Source organism: Mauremys reevesii, linkage group 9 (genome assembly GCF_016161935.1).
Source record: "Mauremys reevesii isolate NIE-2019 linkage group 9, ASM1616193v1, whole genome shotgun sequence".
Lineage (NCBI taxonomy): Eukaryota > Metazoa > Chordata > Testudines > Geoemydidae > Mauremys > Mauremys reevesii.
In genome coordinates, this window is record NC_052631.1 from 101,267,160 (window position 1) to 101,294,371 (window position 27,212).

Genomic DNA, 27,212 nt, shown 5'->3' on the forward strand with positions numbered 1-27,212 from the left:
TCCCCAACTGGAGCAAGCAAACAGAACTACTCCGGCCTAAGCAGCACGCCCCAGCTGGAGGCGGAAGGCCTGGAGAGCGCACGCTTTTCTACTGCGCATATGGGCAGAGGCAACGGAATACAAGCCAGGAGTTGGCAGACCAGTATCTCCTACCGCTGCCCCATTATGACTTTGCCGAGAAGAGTGGCTTTTAGTTTGAGTTTCTGTTCTGTACCAAGTCACACCCCAGATGTGCACTGGGTCAAAATTCTGCGTCAAACAGACATTGTACAACTTCTAAACGCACCGGACACTGAGCCTGGGGGTTATGGCATTAGCCACGCAGGGTCAAAGGTACCCCAGGCTTTGTATTAACGGCTTTTAAATACCTGGCCTGGTCACGAACAGCTATTTACCACCCCTTGCTGCTCCAGCGAACACCCCCTCAGAGCCCTGCTCTCACCGCAGCTAGCCGGAGCCCTGGGAACTCGGCCCTCAGCCAGACTCAGGCTGACCCTCTGAAGCCCGGTCGATCTGACTGGTTTGATTAGACAGGCTACGCTTACTCAGAAGCCCCCTCCTCACACCCCCAAGCTCACCCCTTTCCCCTCACACGCTGCCTGAGCTTGCTGGCTTGCCTGCTACACCTCCCAGCTGTTCGAGGGAGAGCGGCCCGGCCCTCTCCCCGCTAGCACCTGCAGGGGATCAGAGAGTTAAGCCTGCTCTTCCTTCCAGCCCGTCCCAGTCAGAATCTTCCCTGGAGTGGAGGGGGACAGGCTGTGGGGCCATCCCTCCATGCAGCACCCCCACGGCCAGGACCCAGGGGCCCTTTGCCTCAGGCTCTGGGTTAGGAGGAGTCTTTTAAAAGGACAGTGGCTACTGCATACAGGCAGGAGCGGCACCAAGGCAGGCCTGCCTGGCCTTGTGGGGGTGGGGGCGGCAGATCTACCTGGCTGCTGCCCCCACTTTCCCTGAAGGGTCAGAATCAGGTTTATGGAGGCAGAGAGCATGAGGGGGAGAATGGGACCCTAGTTCTCTCTGGAGGGGGTGGGAAGAGAGATATCCGTGTGCAGGGCGGGTTTAAGCCATCACCGTTCCAATGCAAAGACAGCACCAGGCACAGCGAGCGTGGGAGAGCTGGGGCGGGCTGGGCTGGAGCTTGGCAATGGGGCCCATGTCCTCCTGGAGGATGGTGATTCATCGAAAGCCACAGAGGAGAGATCAGTTCACATTTGCACAGCTCTACTAGCACGAGCACGATTCATAAGCGATTAGCCAGCGCCTTTCACTGAGCACACAGGATACAAAACACACACCAAAGTGTTACGGCTGCGACTTAACCTAGAAAGTAGGAAACCTCCACCAAGCTAGAGGAACCTATGGCCAAACAGTTCCCCAACAGTACAAGCTACTCCCAGGGACAGCTGGAAGTGCCAGACGGCATTATGCCACTTGCCTCGTGAAAATGTGCACGCCCCGTTTAAAAACAAACGGCTCAGCTTTGGGCGTGCCTGGATCCACGGCACAGCAGGATTTAGAAACGCCTGCTAACCGTTCTGGGCTAAGGCAAGAAGCTAGTATCAGAAGTTTAAAAGTTCTGCAACGATAACATTTCTGCAAACCCTGTAACATTAGAGATTCTACTACAAGGTAACAGGAAGCCGGCATTCACCTGTTTACTCCAGTAAGCAAATATGGAGTCAGATTTTAAAGCGTAAACAAGCAGTAAGGAAGGAACACACACCTTCCTCCACCGCACAATGAGATTCATCTAGGAGCAAAGACTCCCTGGGAAGAGAACTGCAGATTGCGAATGAGACTTGGGATGTTGAGTTGTCCGTAGGCATCCCCAAAACAACCAAAATTAGAAGGCAAATAAACCCACCGTATTGTAAGCTCAGGGCCCTTCACCCTGAAGGTGCAATTGCATGGACAGCATGTCAGCTGGATCCACACCCTTCTTTCCCCATTAGTCAGCTGCATGGTAATGGAGTAGGGCTCCTTCCGGTTTTGTAACCCAGGGACGCCCTGCTTTGCTATACGGTGCACTCTGGGGCGGCAGCGTCTCCCCTCTACCCTTTCACTCAGGCTTGACTTCAGTAAAAGCCGCCCTTAATTTGCTAGGAGTTCCCACTGTTCATCCCTTGTGGAAAGCCTTCCCCTCAGCTCCCAGCCTTAGCCATCGCATCTCCCCCTGTGGCTTACACCTCCTCCCATGCCTCCAACTCCTCAGAGGAGCACCAGTCCCTTCCGAAGCTCCCTCCATGTGGCGAGGACGATGGGGGTATTGCTCTGCTTTCTTCCCCATCTCCTCGGAAACTCTAAAGAGAGGGCTGCTCATGCCTGGACGGTCACGTGGCCTTTTCAGCCATCTGGGGCGAAAGGCCTTTCCACAGAGCAGTTTGAGAAGGCTTCACTCCCTTCTCCAGCAATGAAATGTCACATCGGTGAGGCTTTCATGCCTCCTGCCGTGGGTTCCAGCTTACCCCTCGAATGGCCAGAAAGGCCAGCGTTGATGCTGACACACACACACACACACGGAAAGGAGCGGCGTATTTGATGCAAGTTGAAAGCTTGCATTCTCTATTTCTCTCTGCTAAAAAGGAGCCAGGTGCACTGGGCGTGAGGCACTCAGTCACAGAGGCTGGGTGCTGTGCGCAAGAGGCCTGACATCTCTGGGGAGGTGGCTGTTGCTTTGGGCCAGAGGTTAAATGCCATGTTTGCAGACATCTGAGAGGGCGGAGAGAGTTTGCTGCCTGGCTGCCAGCAATTACAGCACATACTTGCAAAGGCTCCTCAGATTCCTTTGATCCAGGTCCAGCCGGGGAGAATTCTCTGGGGTTTTATTGCCAACAAGATCTGTCCTGCCATGAGAGTGCAGAGCTCTGCACTGCACATGCGATTGAGCAGACACTCGTTATTTACCCCAGGCTCCAGAAGTGGTCAGCGAGCCATTGCCAGCACGTGAAAACTAAGGAAGTGACCTGTCCTCTCATTCTTGGTATCAGATTTGGAAGTCTGAAGTCTACAGTGTGTTTCCTTGTTTACCAATTCTTTCCCTGCTTTGGGAGGGGGCACATTTGTTTGTTACTGCAGGATTATTCACAGGTCCTAGGCTGCTGGCACGTAAAGAGAAACTGAACCATTAGCTTCGGGGAAAGAAAAAACCAGTGGTCTGTTCTGTTCATTCCCTCTCGGGCACCTGGCACTGGCCACTGTCGGAAGATGGACCTTTGGTCTGACTCAGTATGGCCATTCTTGTGCTCAGTGACATGGACTCTGCAGAGACAGGGACAACTGCAGGCTGAGCTCTTGCCTTTGTCCATGTGTAAGTGGGGAAAGTTCCTGGTGACCTGGCTAGCGTTTCCACTGTGACTGGTTCTTGTCTCGAAGCGCTAAGCAAGCGCTCGTTCCCGTGCAGGTACAGCTTTGCTTACAGTCGCTGTACTTCCGGTGCCTTGTTGTTTGGAAATGTTTTAAACATCCCTAGAGTATTTATTGTCACAGAAACAAAATTCTCCATGCAGAAGCTAGTGCACGTCAAGTCTCGGGCCTATGAATTTCAGCTCTGTTCCCAAATAAAGTTTTGTAGATTTTAAGACCGGAAGGGACCATCTGATCTGAGCTCCTGTAGATCACAAGCCATTAAATTTCACCCCATTATCTCTATGTGTAGTCCAATGAGTTCAGTTAGACTAAAGCAGATCAGCTATCAGAAGAATGACCTGCTGTGTCACAGGCAGAGAGCAGGAGAGACCACGCTACCACCAACATCTGAGGCCCCTGCCATGGCAGAGAACTCATTAGGGAAGAGATGCCCAGATGATCCCATCAGGCAACCAGCACCCCATCCTGCAGAGGAAGGCAAAAACCTCCCGGGCCCCTGCCAATGCAACATGGGGGAAAATTCCTTCCCAGCCCCAAATCCATTGGTCAGTATAGACTCACAGAATCGTAGGACTGGAAGGGACCTCGAGAGGTCTCTAGTCCAGTCCCCTGCACTCATGGCAGGACCAAGGATTATCGAGACCATCCCTGGCAGGTGTCTGTCTAACCTGCTCTTAAAAATCCCCAATGATGGAGATTCCACAACCTCCCTAGGCAATTTATTCCGGTGCTTAACCACCCTCACAGTTAGGAAGTTTTTCCTAATGTCCAACCTAAACCTCCCTTGCTGCAATTTAAGCCCATTGCTTCTTGTCCTACCCTCAGGTTAACAAGAACAATTTACCTCCCTCCTCCTTGTAACAACCTCTTAACAGTTTTCAAGTACGTATGTCCCCACTCAGTCTTCTCTTCTCCGGACTAAACCAAGTCAATTTTTTTTTCAATCTTCCCTCATAGGTCATGTTTTCTGTACCTTTAATCATTTTTGTTGCTCTTTTCTGGACTTTCTCCAGTTTGTCCACATCTTTCCTGAAACGTGGCACCCAGAACTGGACAGATTACTCCAGCTGAGGCCTAATCAGCACAGAGTCGAGTGGAAGAATTACTTCTCGCGTCTTGCTTACAACACTCCTGCCAATACCTCCCAGAATTACATTCGCTTTTTTTTGCAACAGTGTCACACTGTTGACTCATATTTAGCTTGTGGTCCACTCTGACCCCCAGCTCCCTTTCCGCAGTGTTCCTTCCTAGGCAGTCATTGCCCATTGTGTGTGTGTGCAACTGATTGTTCCTTCCCAAGTGGAGTTCTTTGCAATTGTCCTATTGAATTTCGTCCCATTTACTTCAGACCATTTCTCCAGTTTGTCCAGATCATTTTGTACTTTAATCCTATCCTCCAAAGCACTTGCAACCCCTCCCAGCTTGGTATCATCCACAAGCTTTATAAGTGTCCTTTCTATGCCATTATCTAAATCATTGATAAATATATTTAACAGAACTGGACCCAGAACTGATCCCTGCAGGCCCCCACTTGGTATGTCCCTGAGCATGTGAGCAAGACACCTTTTGGGCATCTAGAAAGGAATTTCTGTACTGCCTCAGAGCACTGACCTACCCACCTTGTATCCCATCTCCACCTGTGGCCAATCTCTGACGCTTCAGAGGAAGGTGAGAAAATCCAAATGCATGTACCCAACTGTGCATCAGGGAGAGACCTTCCTTCCTGACTCCTGCAGGCAACTGGCCAGAGCTCTGAAGCAGGAGATTTTATTAGAGTTACCCTCATTTCTGATGTTTTCTACCAGCACTAATTAGAGCTGGAAGTGTTCAATTATTTTTTTTAATAACTGACGGACATCAATGTTTATTTCAGCCTTATCTATTTCCATTTTCATAGTTGCAGGAAATTGGGGAGGGGTCCATTAGTTAAAGCTTTAAAACCATTAAAACACAATCTGTTAACATCACATGTCAAAATACAGCTAGTCTATATCCTTATCTCAAACTCCAAGTTCCCAAGCAGCACGGCTCTTACTTTGCCCGTCTGTAAAATCGCTATCAGTGGGACTGTTTTTTCATGTATGTGTGTGCGTAGCTGTGTGTTCAGTGAAATCAATGTTTACTGCTAAAAGTATCATCCTTCCAACACCTAGCTATTGCGAGCATCTTGCGGCCAGTGCAGTCCTGTTTTCCCCAGGGCCCATTAAGGAAGGGAACAACAGAGCACTCATGACAGGATCCAAGGCCAGAAGGGACCTCGGAGAAGTTCTGCTGCTCAGCAGCACGGGGCCATTTGAAGTTTCTTCTGAAGATGCTGAACCACCTCTAAATTGAATTCCACGCTTACTCTTATTTTTTTAATCCACCACTCCCTGTTTCTGCAGTGGCTCTGATGAGTAATTCAGATTTAATTTCAATCAGAACTTGGTTTATGGGACAATTTAGAAACTTTTTAAAAATCCCATTGTTTGTCCCAACTTTCTCCCTCCCCCTTCACCCACTCCCAATTTTCCTGCTTCCTGGAACCAGGAAGTGCTCTCACAATGGGAATAAAAGTACTTTTATTTGTTTACACTGAGCTTTTGTCTCCAGCCAGATACGCAGGGACCCCCAGAGCTCTCCACAGATATGCCTACCCTGCAATAAAACACCCCGCACCAGTCTGAGCCCAGCTCCGTTGACTCGTGCTCACAGGGCTTGGACTGCAGTGCTAAAGATAGCAGCGCGGACATTCAGGCTCGGGCTGGAGCCCAGGTCATGGGACTTCAGATCCCGGGCTCCTGCCCAAGTGTCTAGCCCCAGAGCCACAGCCCAAGTCAGCCGACCAGGCCTGCTGTGGTACGCCACGCCACGCCACACCATGCCGCAGCTCTTTTACTGCAGTGTAGACGTAACAAGAGGCAAACAGGTGAGAGTGGAGTGGGACACATGGTCAGGGAGCATCCAGAGGAGAATCAAATCCAATCAGGTGGCCTAGGGTATGTTGACAAATGTCACCGTTTCCATGAACCCTGCCAGGGTGCAGCTGGCAAACCACTGAAGACAAGCACGCCAAGAGAGGCAGAGAGACTCTCTGTTGCTGCTCCGCTGATTTGGGTGTAGACTGGAAGAGATTTTGCTCCCGTCACTACAGCGCTAGCTTCCAATATCCGGGGAGCTGCCGAATTCATCAGGGGCGTTGAAATACAGTTTGGAGTTGGTCGCTGAAAGCCCTGCCAGGGGATCAAGGCAGGATTTGGAGACGTGTCACTGTGGGACAGAGCACTGCAGGAGTTCCACCATACGGACACTCCTTCCCGCAGCAGCCGGGGATTATGGAAATACCTCTCTTGCTGGGATGTTTCTACCAGAGCTTGCTTTGCCTCCGATAGCTTCCGGGAGAGATTTCTGCAGTGTTGGCATGGATGCACTGGGGATCCTTCAAGAACAAGGATTTGTTTGGGGCTGTGTGAGATGGAGGGAGGAAGACTAAAGGGTGGAATCCCCCAAGCCCTCCTGGGTGTGAGTTGCAAACAGGTTTTTTCAGATGTTCCTGGGAACTCCCCACACTCAAACTTATCCCCAGGAGATAAAAAACAAAAAGTTGATTTGGTAAGTCCAGAACCCTCACTTTAGGGAGCTGGTTGAGAAGGAGCGTTGGCTTCTCCATGCTGTCTTGGAGAAAACCCAGGCTGGAGGCAGACTTGCCACCACTTATTCTAGGAACTACTCAAAGATCTCTCTGACCCAAGCAAGCCTTACCAACACACCGCTATATCCACTGACTACACAATCAGCAAGCTTGGGGCTGGTGCTGGAGACTGAAACTCAAGCCATTAGGCACAGAGACATTTAGCATTAGCATATTGGCAGGAAATCCCAACCTGTGCAACTAAGTAGTCAATAAACCTGATGTTAAAAGCACAGTTACTACTGGGAATGTAACCACAGACCCTAGTATCCTCACTGTGCTGTTGTCAGTGGCAGGGAAGTCGGAGGAGAGATCAGTCACGCCTGCTGCATGCAATCTGTAGCTTCACAGCAGGTATTTATCTGGCTGGCAGAGATGGAACACAGAGTGAGGTTAAGGAGATAAGAGAGTTATGTCTACACTATAGCTGGGATCGGGATCGATGCTCTGAGATCGATCCACCAATGGTCGATTTAGTGGGTCTACTAAAGACCCGTCAAATGGACTCCAGTCGACCCCTGTACTCTACCCCAGATGGGAAAAGTAAGGTAAGTCGACAAGAGGGTTTCTGCCATCGACCCCACGGTAACTTGGCCAAAGGTTACGTCGACTCCAGCTACGTTATTCACCTAGCTGTAGTTGCGTAGCGTAGCGTAGGTCGGCTTCCCGCGGCAGTGTAGACACAGCCTCCAGCTACGTTATTCACCTAGCTGTAGTTGCGTAGCGTAGTGTAGTGTAGGTCGGCTTCCCGCGGCAGTGTAGACACAGCCTCCAGCTACGTTATGCACCTAGCTGTAGTTGCGTAGCGTAGCGTAGGTCGGCTTCCCGCGGCAGTGTAGACACAGCCAAGGCTGCTCAGTGCTGTGTGCTCTGCCTCCAACACACAATGTGGGACAGGACATTGCTCACTCCAAAAGGGGAGTAGCAGAAACTCTCCTGGGGGAATTGACCCGGCACACAGAGAAAGGAAGCTGCACCTGGGGGTAAGCAGCAGTTGTTCAAAAACGAAGGGTGGGGCTACAGATACGTGTCCCAGTATTACCTCACGTCCAGCTGCCTTACAGATGGCACCACCACACCTCGGGCCCTTCCTGGGGAGAGATGGGAGGATGAAGCACTGTCAGGTGGGGGATCCTCAAAGGCGAAATGACTCTGGCTGCTTCTCTTAGACTCAGTCCTCGGGACGGCCAGACCCAGATTGCCAGCCAACCCCTTGGTGATTCGGCCCCCCAGTAAAGGCTCCCTTCGTTTCCTACCAGCAGGCGTCTCCGGTGACAGCGTGCAGATAATTTTCCAGCACTGCTGGCAGAGGGAGAGGAGAGCGCTAGAGATGCGGTAGACGCTTGTTATGCAGGAACCGGTACAGCCTTGGTTAGTAAGGCTCAGGATAACCCCTTGACAAAAGTTAAACCCAGAGACCAGCCTGGACCAGGGGACAGAAATCCATGTGGACAAAAGGGGATGAGGCCGGGAAGTGGGGAGACAGAAGCAGGGGCCACACGCCCTGCAGGCGAGCTACGGCTGCGCTGCAGCAGCACTAGAGCACAGCTGGTGAAGACGCTCTGTGCTGACAAGAGAGCTCTGTCGGCAGAATGACCCCATGCCTGCAGCAGTGCTTAGCTCCGTGCAACGTACGTCACTCGGGGCGGCTTAGTCACACCCCTGAGCGACACAGATTTTACTGACATGACCTGTAGTGTGGGCAAGCCCCCAGAGAGAACACCTACACCGGGAAGCAATAAAGAAAAGGGCAGCTAAAGACAGTGCTCCCTTGAAAGGGAGAGAGCCGCTTCCATGTAATAGCTGGGGGAAGATGGAGCAGAACAGGTGAAGATTGTCATTTGCTAACTGTAAATAAATCTGTCTTAAGTGGTAGGATGATCATATTCCAAAAACATAGTTATAAACGAAGTATTCAGAATCTGTACAGCATGCAGCAGAAACCAGTTCAACTATTGCTCTAATTCAATCTTAAGAGACCTGCTTGTCAACTATTTCTGAAACATTATAGTTTAGCTAACATCTGTATCATAGCAAAGCAGCCACTCCAGCCTTAATGCATGGGCCATCAGAAAAACAAAACCTGCTAAATCGGTTTCCTTTACACCTGGATTACAATAAGACATTCACATCAACTGTGAAAATATGGCGGCAGTCCTCCGTTAACTGAACTCGTGACATTGCAACTAATTGCTTCACGTGCTGCAAGGAGCAGGTGCTCATTTCAAGACATCTCCCATAGCTGTGTGCATTGTGGGGAGACAAACAGTTGCTTCTGTCTGGAATTTATAACACCTGATCTCACCGGGTTTCAGCTCCTTTCTCAAGCGAGTGTTCTTGTCGTTAAGGCGCTGGTATTCAGCAGGCGCTGGCTCTAGCATAGACTCACTATGGCACCTTAGGCAAATCTGAGTCTCCCTCTCTGGGCAGAGTGTTTCCTTCCTCCCAGCATCTGTCTGGAATGGAAACCGTTCAGAGCAGGAAGCCTCTGCGACTAAGTGTACAGAGCACACCCAGCACAGCAGTGCCTCCCGTGCTATGTGATACAGGCACTTCCCTCCTTGACAAAGGTGAGTCAGGCTACACTGCCTCCTTCCAGACGCCACTGGCCCCTGCGCATCAGATCCTAAGCATCTCCGGACCCTTTGGGTTCCAAGCAGCTGCTCTTCCCTGGAGATTCCCCAGCTTGACCTGGCCAGCATTCAGTGTACTGCAGGGGTCCCCAACGTGGTGCCCGCGGGTGCCATGGCGCTCGCTGGGCGTCTAAGGGCACCCGCCGTCGACAAGCAGCAGCATCCAGAGGCGTCGCCGCCGAAATGCCACCGATTTTCGGCAGTATTTCGGCGGCGACACCTCTGGATGACGCTGCTTGTCGGCAGCGATGTCTATTGACGTTGCCACTTGTAGGCGGCATTTCGGCAGATGCTCGTCCGCCGCCACGGTCCTCCGTGGCTCGTCGTCTGGTGCCCGCCAGACGAAAAAGGTTGGGGGCTACTGGTGTACAGGGAACTCAGGGATGAGACGACACTGCCTCCCCAACCCACCCCCAGAACTGGGGCCTATAACTCATATCTTCTGAACGGGGCACAGTGGGGAACTGACCAGCATGCTGGTTACGCTCACGTGCCAACACAACGGGTTGAACCCAAGAGGTCTTGTTTGTATTTATCCGTACTTCAGCCCACGTTCTCCCTATGCTGCGATCCCACAGGACTATGTTAATGTGTACTAGGCATCTTCCAGGTTGTGCCAGGCGCAGGGTCTAGACAGGGCCACCAGCTCGACCGTGTTGTGCTCTCTCCAGAGCACTCAGCCTGGTTGAGCTCACTGTGGCACCACATACACAAGCCCTCAGGCGTATTACATATAGACCCCGTCCCTGCAAACAGGCTTATTTCAGTCATAACTGAGTGTTGTTCCATTCCCGACCCGTAAAGGACTTAGACTAAAGCAGTGGCTCTCAAACTTTTGTACTGGTGACCCCTTTCACACAGCAAGTCTCTGAATGCGACCCCTCCCCCTTATAAATATATAGAAAAGTGTTTTTAATTTAACACCATTATAAATGCTGGAGGCAAAGCAGGGTTTGGGGTGGAGGCTGACAGCTCGCAACCCCCCATGTAATAACCTCGTGACCCCCTGAGGGGTCCCGACCCCCAGTTTGAGAACCCCTGGACTAAAGCAAGTTTCAGCAACTGCTTTCACGCCTCCATTTGTGTGACCCTTTTCCAAAAATACAGGAACACTCTCCAAGCAGTTTTCTGATCAATTTGAGAGTCAAACAGAAGCAGTCTTCAAATTGTGAAGCCAGGAACGAAATGCCACCACATCAGAGATTTGTACTCATTATGCAGATTACAAATAATACATTTTAACAGAAAAACACCGAACAGCAAATACATTCCTGAACTACCAACAAGCCACTCTGAAACCCAAGAGACCATTATCATGGCCAAGAACTTACTGTATTTTCAGGGGTTTAAGAAGAATTTCAGCTGATGATCAAGATGGCATAGATTAGATATGGAAGGAAAGCAAGAACTTGATTTTGAGGGAAGAGAGACCATTCAGCCAATAGAAAGAATTTTCTCCCCTTGGTACTAGAAAGAACTAAAGAAAGCAAAAGGAAAATAACTTCTTGCCCTGCACTGAAGAGTTTCCTAGGATGGTTCTTCTAGAAAAAAAAAAACTGAGCACTTCTTCATAATCCTCTCAAGATTAGTGGCGGGGAGCAAGGATGCTCCTTTACTGTAGAGAGGCTATTAAGTAGGAGACAGAATCTTTAACAGAAGCAGATAAAAATTATACTAAGGTTAGACTGAAGTACCAAATAGCAGAAAACTCTGCCAGCCTTTCCCTCCCAAAAAGATTGCAAACCTTTGTGAAATTAAATTTGTATCTGGTGTAGTGAAATTAAGTTTTCCTTGCAGACAGCAGGGCATTCCACTCTCCTCCCTAGAGTAAATTAATTACAAAGGAGGAAAGGCACATGGAGCCAAGGGAATACACTTGCCAATACAGTCATGCCCAAGGCAAGATCAGTCGAGCTCTGCTGCTGCAGAGAAGAGGCAGCGATGAACCTTTGTGATATTCACCAGAAGTTAATGGATATTAAGGCCAGAAGGAACCATTATGACCTAGTCTAACCTCCTATGTAACACAAGCCAGAGAATTTCACTCAGGGATTGCTGCATCAAACCCATAACTTCCGGCCGCATGCCTCAGAGAGAGCTGCTCTGACTTTAAAAGCCTCAATTGACAGAGCATCCACCGCATTTGCAGGTAAGTTGTCCAATGGTCAGTCACCCTCACTGGTAAAACTGCCTTTTTTCTAGTCTGAATACACTGAACTTCACCTACCATTGAGATCAACTTTTTAATGTAAGACCCTCTTTGCAAGATGTAATCTCAGGCTTTGGCTACACTTGCATTTCAAAGCGCTGCCGCGGCAGCGCTTTGAAGCGCTAAGTGTAGTCAAAGCGCCAGCGCTGGGAGAGTTTTCTCTGTCGCCGTCCCTCCACTCCCCTCCTGAATAGCGGACGGCGCTGGGGCGCTGGGCTGACGGCTGGCTGGGGCTTACTGGCGCTTTGCGGCGCAATTTGCGCAGCGCTGCAGAGGTGTGTGTTTGCCTGCTGCTTGCTGCCAATTTGCAAAAGTAGCCCTGTAGCTAGGCCCTAAAGCCAGTTTTAGATTAAATGATACACCAAGGTATTTCATTCTGTACAATTAATGTGTGAAGAAGCCATACAAAATTCAGTTTGATAAGCTGCCTTAGAGAATAACTCTTGTGCTTTCTATTAAGTGCATCAACTGATGACAACAACTTATTCTACTGGACAAATAATATTTTCAGATCTAAGTTTTAACGTTCATCAGCATAAACAATAAACCACCTCAGTCTAGTACTCAGTATCTGAAAAAGTCTATTAGTGAAAATGGCACCATTACTCAACGTGACAGCTTCTGTTTAAGGATTTATAATTAGTGTATTATGGCTTTCAAATAAGCCACGGGGCTACTTTTCACTATGAAACTTCTTATGGAAGATTAGTGTATTTCAGCCTCAGCCATCAACACTTCCTAACCTACAATGGCAGATGCCTTCCATTCACAGAAGCACTGTTTCATATCATGCCAGCCATGTGTATTTAAACAAATGATCAGAGGGGTACTGACTCCAGTTTGCTGGAATCCTCTGAAAAGAGCATTTGGACTCCAGAGCCAGATACTCCCTCAAAACTTGTTCTTCATGCTTGGATCCTTCATACACGGAAGCAGATGCATAGCGCTACCAGTGCTAAATGTTTAGCACCTTTCAGCAAGTTACAGCGGAATGCAAGCTGAAACGGTACTAGCATTTAAAACACTACAGACAGCCATTTAAATGATTAAACTATGGTAAGTGCTTGCGGGGGAGTGGGGAAGGGAGGACCATAGTCCAGCTAGTTTTTAAAAAAAAGAGAGAGTTACCATATGTCACGTCGCTTCACTCTCTAACAAAGACAGCTAACGAACACTGAATTATATTGACATCCCAGCACTCCAAACAAACGAGAGCCACAGCTAACATAGGTTTCTGAGCAGCAGCCGTGTTAGTCTGTAGTCACAAAAAAAGCAGGAGGACTTGTGGCACCTTAGAGACTAAACACATTTATTTGAGCATAAGCTTTCACGGGCTACAGCCCATGATGAAGTGAGCTGTAGCCCACGGAAGCTTATGCTCACATAAATGTTAGTCTCTAAAGTGCCACAAGTCCTCCTGCTCTTTTTACAGCTAACAAACAGTGACATTTGATCAGGAGCACAGATGAAAACCATGTTCAGCAGGATTTGGTTTGCTTCAGCTAAAGCTACTCGCTTTGCATATCGGGCTACAGCATCAGAAGCTACTACAAAAAATAAGGGAACGGTCTCTCTCTCAAGCATGCACAAATTCATATATGAACTACCAGCATCCAGGGCTACCAGGAAATGTAGTAAAATTAAGCTGAGGTTATAATGCTGGCTCACAGAATAAGACATCCTTACCTTTCCTCCTCCTGTTCTGAGAGGCGAGCAACCCTGCTCCCTTGCATAGTCCCAGGGCTAATGGCACCTTCACCCAGACCCACGCCCAGAAAGTTAATCTGGAAATCCAGCATTCCTCTTACAATTGCAATTCTAAACAGCAAGTTACAACACTTCCTGCCAGCAAATGAGAACATGCTGACGGAATGCTACAACTTAAAATATTCTTCCCGGGAAGCTAGCATTACGCTGCAAAACATTTACCAAAAAAAGCTGCACATTTCTCCCACATCCACAACAGCCACTTCTACTGCTGCCTCTCCAGACCCTTACAAGTGTACGCAGTTCAAAACTGGCCTGTGTACTCTGTAATAACTATATAAAATAAAAAGTCCAGCTACTTTTAAAGAACAAACCCACGCTGTCTGTCCTATAACTCTATCGACAGGCTCCACATCAGACATCACAAGCAAAAGGCAAGTTACCAAGCAAGCATTTTTTATTACATTGACTTGATCTCTGACTTGATGCACAGAAATACAACCACCATCAAGGTTAAGTGAGGCAGGTTGTATATGCTATTCATGTTAAGAAATAGCTTTTATTAAGCCCCTGTTTTAGAGGGCCAGCCATCCCCACCCCCGCTTCATGCTAGCGGGGGAGATTACTCCACCTGAATAAAACTCTCAGGTGACTGAAGAATTTAGAGTGTTAAAGAATCCGTGGTCATTCTGAAGATTAAAATACTCTTGCCAACAAATTTTCATTGCATTTTATTATCAAAAATACTTCGGCCAGGAAAATGAGTGATCTGGTCTCAACTGCAGCTGAGGGGCACACAGCACAAGTCAGGAAGAGAGCGAGAGAAATACAAAGGTCGCTTTAAATCTACTTTTTGTGCTCCCTTGATCTTGGGTTGGCTGTGCACCAGGGCAGTCCCACTATGCACGTTAGAACAGTCTAAAGGCTGCTCTAACTTCCACTAACTGGAAGAAACAAGGCATATAAGGACACCCCAGCCATGCATTCTACATCGGGTACAGGAGTGGATAGCATAGGCTGGTGTAACTGGTTGCCTGAGGAAGTACACAGTAGTCCTGTCCTTTTCCTTGAAAAAGGAGATTCAGGAGATAGCTGTGTCGACCCTGAACTTTTTGAGAGCACTACGTGCAGGTAGGAAGTGTGCTACATAGAACAAAATAGCTAATCTAGGCAAAACTACTTAAGACACTAAATAAGATTCATTTTTTATTTTTGTTTTAAAAAGATAATCCTTGTTCCCCCAGCCTTCTGCCCAACCTGACAGCAAGCCTCACTGCTAAGGTGCAGGTGTCCCTTATGAATTATCTCCATTCATGTCACCACGTACACTATGCATGCTGTTCTCTGCAGGATTTTCCTTCAGTAAAACAACGTATTATCTATGACATCCAGTCCTTACCTGGTGGCTCTATCCCGGAAGTGTAACTGGGTCCCAGACCATAATTAAAATTTCAGTTTACAAACATGCAACAAGAAAGAAGAAACTTACAGAAGGTCACTAGCCTGAACTGTTTTCTCTAGGTTCTTTGCAAGTGAGTCGCAAATGACAGCAAGACTGAGATACTGCAGATTTACCACATGGGCTTTCAGACATTACAAAGTCTCTTGGTATCACGTGGTGTCCTTTATAAGTTCTCTCTGTACAACTAAACTCTGGATTTCCTGACTTCTTTGCATGCTTCCAAGACAAGCTCTGAACTCTAAGTACCAGCATCTTCACTCTCCAGATAAAGGTCAAAGGGGCTACTGAGCACTTGAATACCAGCTTCTTCTCCTCTGGCTACCGGGAGCCGATGGGGCTGGGACACTGGGGAAGAAACGCACACCAGCAGCAGCTCGTGTGGGGGAAAGGGCTTGAGACAGAAGCAGGGATGAAGCAGGCACAGCCAAACCCAAACACCCTACAGCTTCTGAGTTTGCTGGATCCTCAATAATGTAATTCTTCCTTCTCCCCTGTACCTAGACCGTCTGAATCTGGTTCAGACCAGCACGATGGCGCCTTTGAAAGCTGAGCATTAGCAAGACAAGGAAGCTTGCAGTGCTACTGCCTATGCCATTCCCATTGTCAGCTGCCAGCGCTTCACTGCCGTAGAGAGCAAGCTTTGAATGTACCATCAGTGCATAACACAATACACCCCTTATCTCTTCACAGAGCTGTAAAGACCCTAAAGGGGGAGGCTAAGTGTTAACTAGTGGTCCTGTACCTTGAGAAGCAGTTAGCTCTCTAAACCTCTCTGAATCCAGTACTGTCAACGCATGTGCAATTCCGCTCGAAAACCTCAGCCAGCATTAAAGCCAGTGCTAGTCATCCCAAAGTCATGCTCTGAGCCACACCCTGGAGCCAGAGCATCTCTGGGAGCCAGTGGAGTAGACAGTTTCAGGAACACTCCCACTTCACTTCCTAGGGCATGCCTGGTCAGATCTGGTTTCTCCTGTTCTTGCACAATAGAAATCTTACAGCCCACTCAATATATGATCTCAAGAGGGGAAAAGAGCCTTTCAGGGAGATTTACAGAATGTGTCTGAAGTGACTCTGAAATTAGGATGTTGTCAATTTTGTAATTAAAACCATTCTCCAAATTCTGTAGCTCGCTACCCAAAGCGGAGGTGTTTGCACATGCAGAGAGTGTATTTTAGACAAGTCAAAGTCTCCCTCTCCATATGGAGTATTACTGGGAAGCAAATCCATTTGTCAATAAGACAGAACAATCATGCTTATCTGAGATAGATTCCAGTGATACTAAGACATACCAGTTACACACACACACACACCAGTTAATCTCTGAACTGTCACATTCACTTCTGACAAATTACTTATTTCACACAGTGCAACTACTCTTAATGTTAACAGTGCCACACCCTCCCTAAATGAAGTAAATTTTAGACATAGGGAAACTCAGGCAGAGCAGTTAAGAGATTTGCTCGAGGCCAAAGAACAATTTAGTCAAGAACCGGGGATTAGAACGAAGGGCGTGTCTTCACTGGCAACATTAAAGCGCTGCCCGTGCCTTGTGTGGTCACGGTGCAGCACTAGGAGAGAGCTCTCGCAGCGCTCTAAAAAACCCACCTCCACGAGGGGCGTAGCTCCCAGCGCTGGTGCACTGTCCACACTGGCGCTTTACGGCGCTGAAACTTGCTGTGCCGGTTTCACACCCCTGAGCGGGAAAGCTGCAGCGCTGTAAAGTGCCAGTGTAAACAAGCCCTAAGAAATTCCTGGCTCCCTGCAATGCTCTCAATCCACTAGGTGCCCAGATACTGTCCAGCAGCAACTGGACAGACAGACTGGCCTTACCTGCTCCTGTAAGAGCCAGCCAGCCAGACCATCGTAAAGGCCTACAGAAATCCCCGAGAGGTTTAAATTACAAACACTGAAGCCAAATCTGAGCCAGGGAACTAATTCATCCAGCATTTAGAAAACCCCAGGAGGGCTTGGTTTTTAATACTGAAAGGCAAGGTAGAAGAAAGAGGAGCTATCGACTTCTTTAAAAGCCTTTGGAGGCATGATGCCCAACCAACAACTCATAACGGTCAGAAGCGGAGAAAGCAGGACTTTCAGTTCAGAGGATGCTGAGGAGCAGCCCCCAGAGGACTTGCTGGTTACACAGCAATCGCTCACCTTGTTTCCAGCTGCTAAATTTCATTTTAAAGGCAACAAAATGCATGTTCGACACTCCCCTACAAACCCAGCCACGTAAGCAGCAGCTGCAGCTGCCGTAGGCACCGTGTGGTCACAAGTGGGAGAGGGGAAAGTCCAAAGCAAGAGATTCCATGTAACAACTTGCCCCCTCTTTCCTCAGAGCTCAACACACCTGTCAGAGGGAAGCTGGGCGAACGCACCCACTGGAAAGCAACCAGTTACCCTGGGTTACAGCTGGGTGAAAGTCCTACAAGGTTCTTCCAGTGTCCAGGTTACGGAGTAGGATCCCCATTCCCGCATGCTCCGGACAAGAGGAAGCTGGTTATTCCTGTAACCATGGGGAGCTGCACAGCTACCTGCAGGAAGCCAGGACCTGTTGGGGTAAGGCTGGAGACTGGAGCAAAGTTTGTATCGAAGGGATTAACGAGTTTTGTCATGGATGTCAATATTCACAAATCCCCAGGAGCACTAGAGCAGGGCCAGAGGTCTCCAGGGAAGGAGGCATTGGTGGCATCACTCCACATTCCTCCTCCCAACCTTGGCAGGCTGCTGGGGCCAAACTGGCCACCTGCACAGTTTAGAGCAGCCTTGGGACTGCTCTAACTTACACTGACCGATAAGAGTCTTGAAAATAACACTCTGCTAACTAGGATCAGTGGCCTGGCTCCCAACCGACACCTGACACACATACCAGGGCGCCCCCCCAAGCCAGGTTAGGCTCTGCCCTAGAGGAGGCTAGTTAGCTGCTGCATGAAGCCCGTTTGTGCCACTGAAGCAGCGCAAACAGAGCTTGAAGGAGCTGCGGCTCCTCCAGAGATTTCAGGGTCAGACAAACACAAATCTCGGGCGGGGGGGAGAAGGTGGCTGTTGTGCCATTCCAGTCGCCATCAACCTGCCCTTGAGTCCCTGCCCTAAAGTCAGAGCTTAAAGCATCATTCACCCAGCAAAAACAAGGCCATCTGCCCTGCTCCATTAAAGGCGTCTCACATTCAGTATCCTGGGCCATTTACAGGATGGTAAATGGTGTAGTTAGGTTCTCAAGAAAAAACAAATGGCCCTACTAGACAGAGAACCAGTGGCAGGGGAAGAGCAGGTCAGAGGCTGGAACTCAGGAACAGGACCACGTGTACTACCCACTTCTTTGTCTGGCAGAACGTGCCAAAGGTCTGGTTGGCAGGGTTTTGGCAACTAATGCTTGTCGTCTCTCCACCCACCTATTATTGACTTTGACTGGGATCCATGCAGAGCCGCAAACAATTCAGGACAAACTGTCACCAGAGTCCTGTGTCGTGCACACCAAGCCAGCCCAGGGTTCTGGAGCACGGCCAGCTGGCTTCGGTGGCAGCTTCATTTACAAACTGAATTCCATTAAAAACCTCAAACAGTGTCCTCTCCTCTATGATCTTTTCATATCAAATTCCATTTCACGTCGCTCCTCTTTCCCACCCCCACCCACAGTCAGTTGTGGACATACTGCCTAATTTTATATCAACATAAAAGGTGTAGGAAGAGTTTGACAGCTTGGGAGCGGGTGGAACACCAAGCTTAACTTTTGCAGTTCCCTCTTGAGGTTTCAGAGTTAACACCTCTCAGAGCTATTGTTTCAGGCTGCCTGCACCAGGAAGACACCATCATAGAGCATTCAAGGATTTATTCACAATCACAGGGGCTAGAAGTTTGTGTATTTGCCTTTAACAAAGTTACATACTGGGGTATGATTCCGCAGCTCACAAAGGATATTAAGGACTACGTTCCACTTCTCCGCTAGCCCTGAATATCAGAGTTTGGTGTAGTAGCTAAACCCCTGTTCATTCAGGGGAGGTGATCAAAAATATTCCAGGAGGCTGAAGGTGTAACCTGAACACAATGCAGAGGGCACCTCGTTTCTTGCTATTTTGTAAGCAGAGTCTCGAATAAGCTCTCCATGGCCACTCATTTCCTGATGGTGATAAGCGGGAAGCATGTCTTACTGTTAGGAGTGAATCACCCACTTTTTTACATCTCAAAAATGTAAGGTGAGAAGCATGGAATGGAGGGGATTGAAAGGGGAGGAGATCATGCTGTCCAGAGAACCCAGTCGGAATCTCAGATGTGCTCCTATGTGCAAGGGGATTTCACAGCAAGCAGCAGTTGTCAGCTAACGATAATACGTAGCAAGGCCAAACTGCAGAGTGCTCAGAGTTTGCTGCCCACTGGGACTGGTTTAGACAGGCATCTGAGCAGGGTCACAGGGCCAGACCTACATCAGCAATTTGGGGGAATCCCCCACCTCTGCTCTACCAATAGGAGATTGAGGAAAAGCAGAGCGGGGCTTTGTCTTATCAAAAGGGAGGTGAAGCTAGTAAGAACTTAAGCATGGAGTATTTTTAGCCCAAACCAAACTTCCCCTGCAAGGTGCACTTTGTGCTATAATCAGTGAGCACAGCAATTACAGTAAATTGGTTGCTCAGAAAAGGCACTTCACTGCTGGAGGGAGGGAGAGCTGAAGGGGGAGGGGGAGCTGAAGTTTACAAAGGACAAATGCAAAAGGAGCAGATTTAAAGAGACAAGCAGTGAGCAAGGAAGAGGGAGTACCTATTTCCCCAGAGTTCTCTGTGCAACAGGAAGACCAACAAGAGACATGGGCAGATTTAGGCTCAGCTACGTCTCATCTAAGTACCACTCATCTTGCTGCTCAGGACACTGCATCATCACCTCCAAGCCAGCTGCTGGACTACCAGGGGTGTTATTCTGCTCAACCATAGAAGGTGAACGTAGAGGCTTGTTTACATGGGGAAACTGACTGGAACAGCTCCTCGCTTGGACACAGTTCTGGAATTGGAGTCACTTGTACTGAATTCCAAAACTGTGTCCACACAGGGAGCTGTCCCAGTGTAGACAAGTCCTTCAACAGTTCACACTTTGAACCCAGATAGAAGGCTGGGTCTTCACAGAATGAGCTTCACCTTCTGCAAGTTAACCCAAGTGCTCTTTAATAAGTGTAAGGAGCAAAGTCTTCTTTTGACATGCAGCAAAAGTGTGACATTTGTGATCATTTAAAACCAGTCAGATACAATCAGCAGTTAAAACTGGCTTTTCAATATCCCGGTGTGAGGAGAGAATAAGAAATTGTCCTTGCCGTTCAGCTTTCCCTGTCACAAGGGATATTCTGCCATCTGAACGGCAGCAACTTAAGTCCACACAGTTACCAGCCATTTGTGCTTGTATCTTTCATTGCACAAATTCACTTTTGAAATAAAGACACTGAAATGTTAACAGGCACTTTAAAATGTAGACCTCATTTTAAGTCAGATTTACAGATTTTGCCTAACATTAAACACGCCTTTGTTTTGTTTATTTTTTCCAACAGAACCCGGCACGGAACTGTTTGGTCAGTAAGTGACTGCAGAAGCACTATATTAAGTTACCAAGCAGAAAGCAAATTGCTGCAATGGACAAGGCGGGATTGCTATTCAGGGAACAGGCTGTGGCTCTGCCGATGACTCATGACTACAGCAGGAATGGCAATTAGGCATCACCTGACCTCCGGTCTTACAGAATCTCTCTCTCCAGTTTGCTAGGACAGATCTTTACACTAACACAGCGCGAGTAGAGGGGAGTTGTGTGAGCAGGTATTCCACATGATGGAAAATGCTGCCAACACAGAATACTTCACCTACTAATGAAAAGGTAGAAGTAGTAACTAGACCCATTGTTGGAAGCATTCTTACAGAATGCACACTTGTAAAATTGTATGCAAATTCTAAAGTAACCCCACCACCATAGCCCCAAGCAGGATCCACACCTTCACTATGACAAGGGCAGACTTTGAACTCATCAGTATCTCCAGGTGTTAAGAACAGGGTGACCAGATGTCCTGATTTTATAGGGACAGTCCCAATATTCGGGGCTTTGTCTTATATAGGTGCCTATTACCCCCGGCTCAATTTTTCACACTTGCTATCTGGTCACCCTACTTAAGAACCCCTGGATTTTATACAGCCAGCTGTCAACCACATCAGTCTTAAGTGCCTCTAGTAGCTAGCCTCTTGGTTCATTGAAGCCAAACTGGTCACGGTCAAGTCGGGAACCAGAATCATGAGCACGCATGCCTCAGATATCTTGGAGCCATTTCCAGCTATTTAGCTCAGGACTAGATTTTCTGGTTTCTGCTAAAAATTGTTCCATCTAACTCTTAAGTCCCTGCTGGGAAGTCCACTATGACAATGGCCCTCTGGAGTAGTGAGCCCCAGGCTGTTTGGTAGCTCGCTCTGAACGCTTTTTAAATGCTTAATGGGACTCAAACTATCCCGGCTCACACATACAATGCAGGTCATTATCTGTCAGACTGCGAGTCTCCCATCACCATAGCTCTCTTGATGTCGTTAATTAGTTAACTGTCCGAAGCATTCAGGCCCAGGAAAAACTGAAATGACTTCCAGCCTTCCACATTCCGTTTAATCAGCTCCCCGACGGAAGAGTTAGTTCATAAATTACCCCTAAGTTCACATTAGCAGTCATGTAACCTGTCGCTGTAGAATAGAAAAGTCAGGTTTCTCTCTGCCTCTTACAGCGTGGTGCTCAGCTGGCCACGTTACGGCCCACGAATCTCTGGGATATTTTACATTAAAATATTAGCTTACCAGATTCCCCTCCCCATGCAGTCCCGTGACCTGTACAGACTGCAAACCATTGCCACTCGGGTCACCAATGTGGTTGTCACATGCACAAGGACTCTCTCACCAAGAAGTAGAGTTGTTCCCGAAATGTTCAAGACATCTCTGCCGGCCAAATGTAGGCTGCTTTCCATCAGTGCCTCAGCTCGCCCAGGGGGTGCTGAGGTGTCACAGGGCTCAGCTAGGTACCAGTGTCAGCTAATCCCAAGTCACAAGGCCGGGGGCAGTAACAGTGCACAAAGGAGGATTTTATAGGTCACTTCCTGGTCCAACACCGCTGCAGGTTTCTGAGGACTCTACAGGAAAATAAGTAAACATGAGGCTTATTTTTGTCTTTCCCTAAGGCTGCACACCTCTGTAGGCATCTCCAGGGCTTCCCCTGAACCTGAGGTGTTTAGTCCTACTGCACTTTCGCTTTCTGATCTAACGCACTCCCTTCCCTGAAGCCTGATTTTTAAAGCTTGGTCTAAACACAACATTTTAAAGGGTTTCAGAGTGATAGCCGTGTTAGTCTGGATCAGCAAAAAGAACGAGGAGTCCTTGTGGCACCTTGGAGACTAACAAATTTATTTGGGCATAAGCTTTCATGGGCTAAAACCCACCTCATCAGATGCATGCAGTGGAAAATACAGTAGGAAGATATATATATATACACAGAGAACATGAAAAAAATGGGAGCTCCCATACCAATGAGACTAATCAAGTAAGGTGGGCTATTATCAGCAGGAGAAAAAAAACTTTTGTAGTGATAATCAGGATGGCTCATTTCAAACAGCTGACAAGATGGTGTGAGTAACAGTAGGGGAAAAATTAGCATGTGGAAATTGTTTTTACTTTGTGTAATGACCCATCCACTCCCAGTCTTTATTCAAGCCTAATTTAATGGTGTCCAGTTTGCAAATTAATTCCAGTTCTGCAGTTTCTTGTTGGAGTCTGTTTTTGAAGTTTTTTTGTTGGAGAATTGCGACTTAGGTCTGTAATTGAGTGGCCAGGGAGATTGAAGTGTTCTCCGAATTTGTTTTTGAATGTTATTCTTGACATCTGATTTGTGTCCATTTATTCTTTTGAGCAGAGACTGTCTGGTTTGGCCAATGTACATGGCAGAGGGGCATTGCTGGCACATGATGGCATATATCACATTGGTAGATGTGCAGGTGAACGAGCCTCTGATAGTGTGGCTGATGTGATTAGGTCCTATGATGGTGTCCCTTGACTAGATATGTGGAAAGAGTTGGCAACGGGCTTTGTTACAGGAATTGGTTCCTGGGTTAGTGTTTTTGTTGTGTGGGGTGCGGTTGCTGGTGAGTATTTGCTTCAGGTTGGGGGGCTGTCTGCAAGCGAGGACTGGCCTGTCTCTCAAGATCTGTAACAGTTAGGGATTGTCCTTCAGGGTAGGTTGTATACATTTTAAAAGTAGTTTGTAGTTTTAATTTCCTTAGAAAATTTCTCCAGCTCTTGAGGAACATGTTATTTATTGGCTTATGCCACTTCCACCTTCCTAAAACACTAAGGCTAATGCGAAAAGAGGTCTGGTTTTTACATAGTGACCTCGATCTCGAGTGACTTGCATCCGAAGAAGTGGGTATTCACCCACGAAAGCTCATGCTGCAAAACGTCTGTTAGTCTATAAGGTGCCACAGGATTCTTTGTTGCTTTTAAATATCCATTGTGCATTTTACCCTTTATCAGTATACTGACAGTGCGTCAAAAGCATCCAGTGTGCATCAAGGCCAACACTAACTCATGTGCATTCTATACAGAAGACTTGACGTACCAAAGGATGGTGTACTCTACACGTAGCATGGTATTGCCCCTCCTACCCTCTGCTGAACTTTTGATGGTTCCCCTAAAGCAAGACAGAGCCTTTATCATGAAGCTGAAGCATTGACAGGTGGGAAGATAAAGGACTACGGACTAGTCAGAAAAGACCTTTAGATCGCACCAAAATCTCCAGATGTTCATATGTGATGGGTGATGGACAAACAAGGGTCAGGGCTCATATTTATCTAACCTGTGAGGCCTCTCCTCCCACAACCCTCTGCCCCCTTTCTCCTTCAGATCCTCCCCAGAACAGGGCCTTACATCACCCCAGTACACATACATCACCAACCATGCTAGCTTTGATCTTTGGAGAAAGGGCAGAGATAAGCCTTCTTCACATCATTCTACAACTGGCAGATGTAACTTGATGCCATCTCTCCAGGAGGGTTGAGGTTACAGGGGTCAACACTTCCAAAACCTTCCCAGCTGGACACCAGCAATGCAAGTTTTGCAAACTCTGGGTGGTGCATTCAAGTGCACTGCATTTCTCTGAGTTCTTGATTTAATTAAGCAGTGGCAAGCACCTAGGGTGACCAGATGTCCCGATATTTAGGGCTTTTCCTTATATAGGCACCTATTACCCCCACCCCGTCCCAATTTTTCACACTTGTTATCTGGTCAGCCTACAAGCACCCCGGAGAAATCCTGAGCACAAAATTGGATCAACAAGGAGGTGTGATTACAGGGTGGGAGCAAGATTGTGCTGGGACCTCCCCTGAACATTCTCCCCAGGAAAAGGATTGTTGCATACCTCGCCAAACAGCGCAGAGCGATTGTAAGTAGAATGAGCTGCAGTCTGGGTTAGAGATTCAGTCACAAGAGCTTTAATGACATGAAACAACACATCCAGGGTCCAGATCTCCCCCTCCACTCCGTAGCATTTATGGAAATCAGGGCCCAGGAATTTGCCTTCCCTGAGGTGGTATGGTGGAAGTTATATCAATAACATGGTCAAGTCGCCACTCTCTCCTTTTCCTACCCCCTTTGTTCCTTGCACCTACCGGCTGAGTCCTGTCACAACCCAGACTAAGATTTTAGGAACAGTAAAAACAATGAGGAGTCCTTGTGGCACCTTAGAAACTAACAAATTTCTTTCGAAAGCTTATGCCCAAATAAATGTGTTAGTCTCTAAGGTGCCACAAGGACTCCTTGTTGTTTTTGCTGATACAGACTAACACGGCTACTGCTGAAACCTGGCCTCTTTTTACTGTGTTGTCACAGGATCCAGCTCAGTGGGACCCCGATCCCCAGCTGATAACCGTGGGCACTACTGCAATGCTAATAATCATGCTTCAGGGCCTAAATGAAGCACTGTTCTTTTAACGTCGCATTTACGGTGAAACGCGTTGTGCGCGAGCCGTGAAGATGGGGGCTCTATGGGAATATTGTTGCCATTAGCTTAACCCCTATAGCCACCACAAACAGTTCGAGATGAGCACATTCTTCTACTCTCTGGTTCAAAGCAACATTTTACTACATATTCTACAGTAGTTGGTACACTGCAGGCAGCTCTACACAGCTGCATTACTTAGAGCAAAGACAAACACTGCTTTCACCCAAGAAAAACAGTGACAGATTGGAGTCTCTGCCTGCCCACTGGACTCCTGTTCAAGATTCCAGGGAGTGCTCCAAAACAGAAGAATATTTAAGCCTGTCTCCAGAATAGTCAGCGTCCTGGAATCTCAAAGCCGCAACCCTGGTTAGAACTCAAAGACAAATATGCACTTGATAAAGTCTGTTTTGCACAGACCCTTGCCAGTAGATTAGCAGGGAAGAGAATGGAAGATCATTATGAAGACAAAGTAAATGGGGCCCCAGTATTTACATTCTTTCCAAAACTTTCTTCACCAAACAATCCCAATCTGAACTGTGGATTCATAGGATGTGAATTCCAGTTACAGGGATGAATAATCTTAATACAAATTTCCACTCAATTGTGTCAGTGCAGTTAGGAACATAGTTAACTTTGTTGCTGATCCAGCAACTTGACCTGCCTTGAGACAGCATTCAGTCCTCACAGCAGCACTCCCCAGCGAGTCAGACACAGCAGCCCTGGCGAGGGGGTAGGAATTTGTTTGGCCTCCCTCCTTCTTTCCAGCAGAGTAAGATCAGAGGCACATGAAAGTTAGGCAGCAGAACCGCTCCACGTTATTACTGTCACAGTAAGCAATGGACAGGGCAAATAGGTGAACTTCTTTTAAAGACTGCTTAGGCTCTATGCTAAGGGGCCTTCGCAGCTGATTCTCCTGCAAAGAGGAGAGTAAGCCCTGCCCTACAGAGCCTACATCACGGGGGGGGAGAGGCTAACAGCAGCTGCCTAGATCGGTTACAGCTGCTTCTAAAGGCAGCATCCTCAAGGCAGCCAGGGGAAGGCAAAGGAAGGCACCCTAGATCTGTGGCTCTCAACCAGGGATCTGGGGCCTCCTGGAGGGCTGTGAGCAGGTTTCAGGGGGTCCGCCAAGCATGGCCGGCATTAGACTTGCTAGGGCCCAGGGCAGAGAGCCAAAGTCCTGCCGCACTGGACTGCAGCCTGGGGCTGAAGCCAAAACCTGAGCCACTTAGCTGTACGGTGCCCCCTGTGGTGTGGGGCCCCAGGCAATTGCTACCCCCTAATGTCAGCCCGGCAGAAAAACAGTTGTGTGGCACAGGTGGGCTGTGGAGTTCTTAATAGCATGTTGGGGGGGCCTCCGAAAGAAAAAAGGTTGAGACCCCCTGCCCTAGATGATGCACACTACTGATCTGCCACTACCCCGAATTTAAGCCAGTCATTCTGTTACCTTTCTTCCTATGCATGGGAGATTTGTCAGGAGTCTGCCTTCTGCATAACGAAGGGCTGATACTAGATCGGGGTAGGCAACCTATGGCACGTGTGCCGAAGGCGGCACGCAAGCTGATTTTCAGTGGCACTCACACTGCCCGGATCCTGGCTACCGGTCCGGGGGGCTCTGTATTTTAATTTAATTTTAAATGAAGTGTCTTAAACATTTTAAAAAACTTATTTACTTTACATACAATAGTTTAGTTATATACTATAAACTTATAGAAAGAGACCTTCTAAAAACGTTCAAATGTATGACTGGCATGCGAAACCTTAAATTAGAGTGAATAAATGAAGACTCAGCACACCACTTCTGAAAGGTTGCCGACCCCTGTACTAGATCATACTAGCATACTAACTACAAAGTACGCTTACTGGTCCAATCTCTTTGTATTCTCTAACTTTTCCTGAGGAATTAACCAGCAAGACACTTACAATAATCTCTACCACCATCCGGGCTAAAAGTACAGAAATAGAAGTCTCCAGTTTAGTCCATTTTAAGAAATTAATGGGGATATGACAACTCTCGTTGCCATTGTGAAATAAAATCCACATGCACAAAGCATGTGCATTACAATCGCTACAGGTGTTGCAATTTGTGTTAGTTACACACACTGCTATTGTTGATAAAGCTGAATAGTTGAAACATGTCAGTGTTACATTTGAATGAACTATGCAAGTTATGCCCCTTATCAC

General features: G+C 47.9%; 1 protein-coding gene across 6 annotated transcripts in view; it reads right to left on the minus strand.

Moving 5' to 3' along the window:
* PLS3 (plastin 3) overlaps positions 1 to 27,212 on the minus strand; it is an 81,574-nt gene that overhangs the window by 39,475 nt on the left and 14,887 nt on the right. The window contains exon 1 of one of the 6 annotated variants that reach the window (XM_039488599.1): positions 21,945 to 21,963. The exons of 3 other annotated variants lie outside the window; for them this stretch is intronic. The gene's annotated coding sequence lies outside the window, so the exon portion shown is untranslated. Of the gene's footprint in view, positions 1 to 13,564; positions 13,703 to 21,844; positions 21,864 to 21,944; positions 21,964 to 27,212 lie in introns of those variants that run through there. 2 more of the 6 variants (XM_039488598.1, XM_039488597.1) reach the window with 2 other exon arrangements.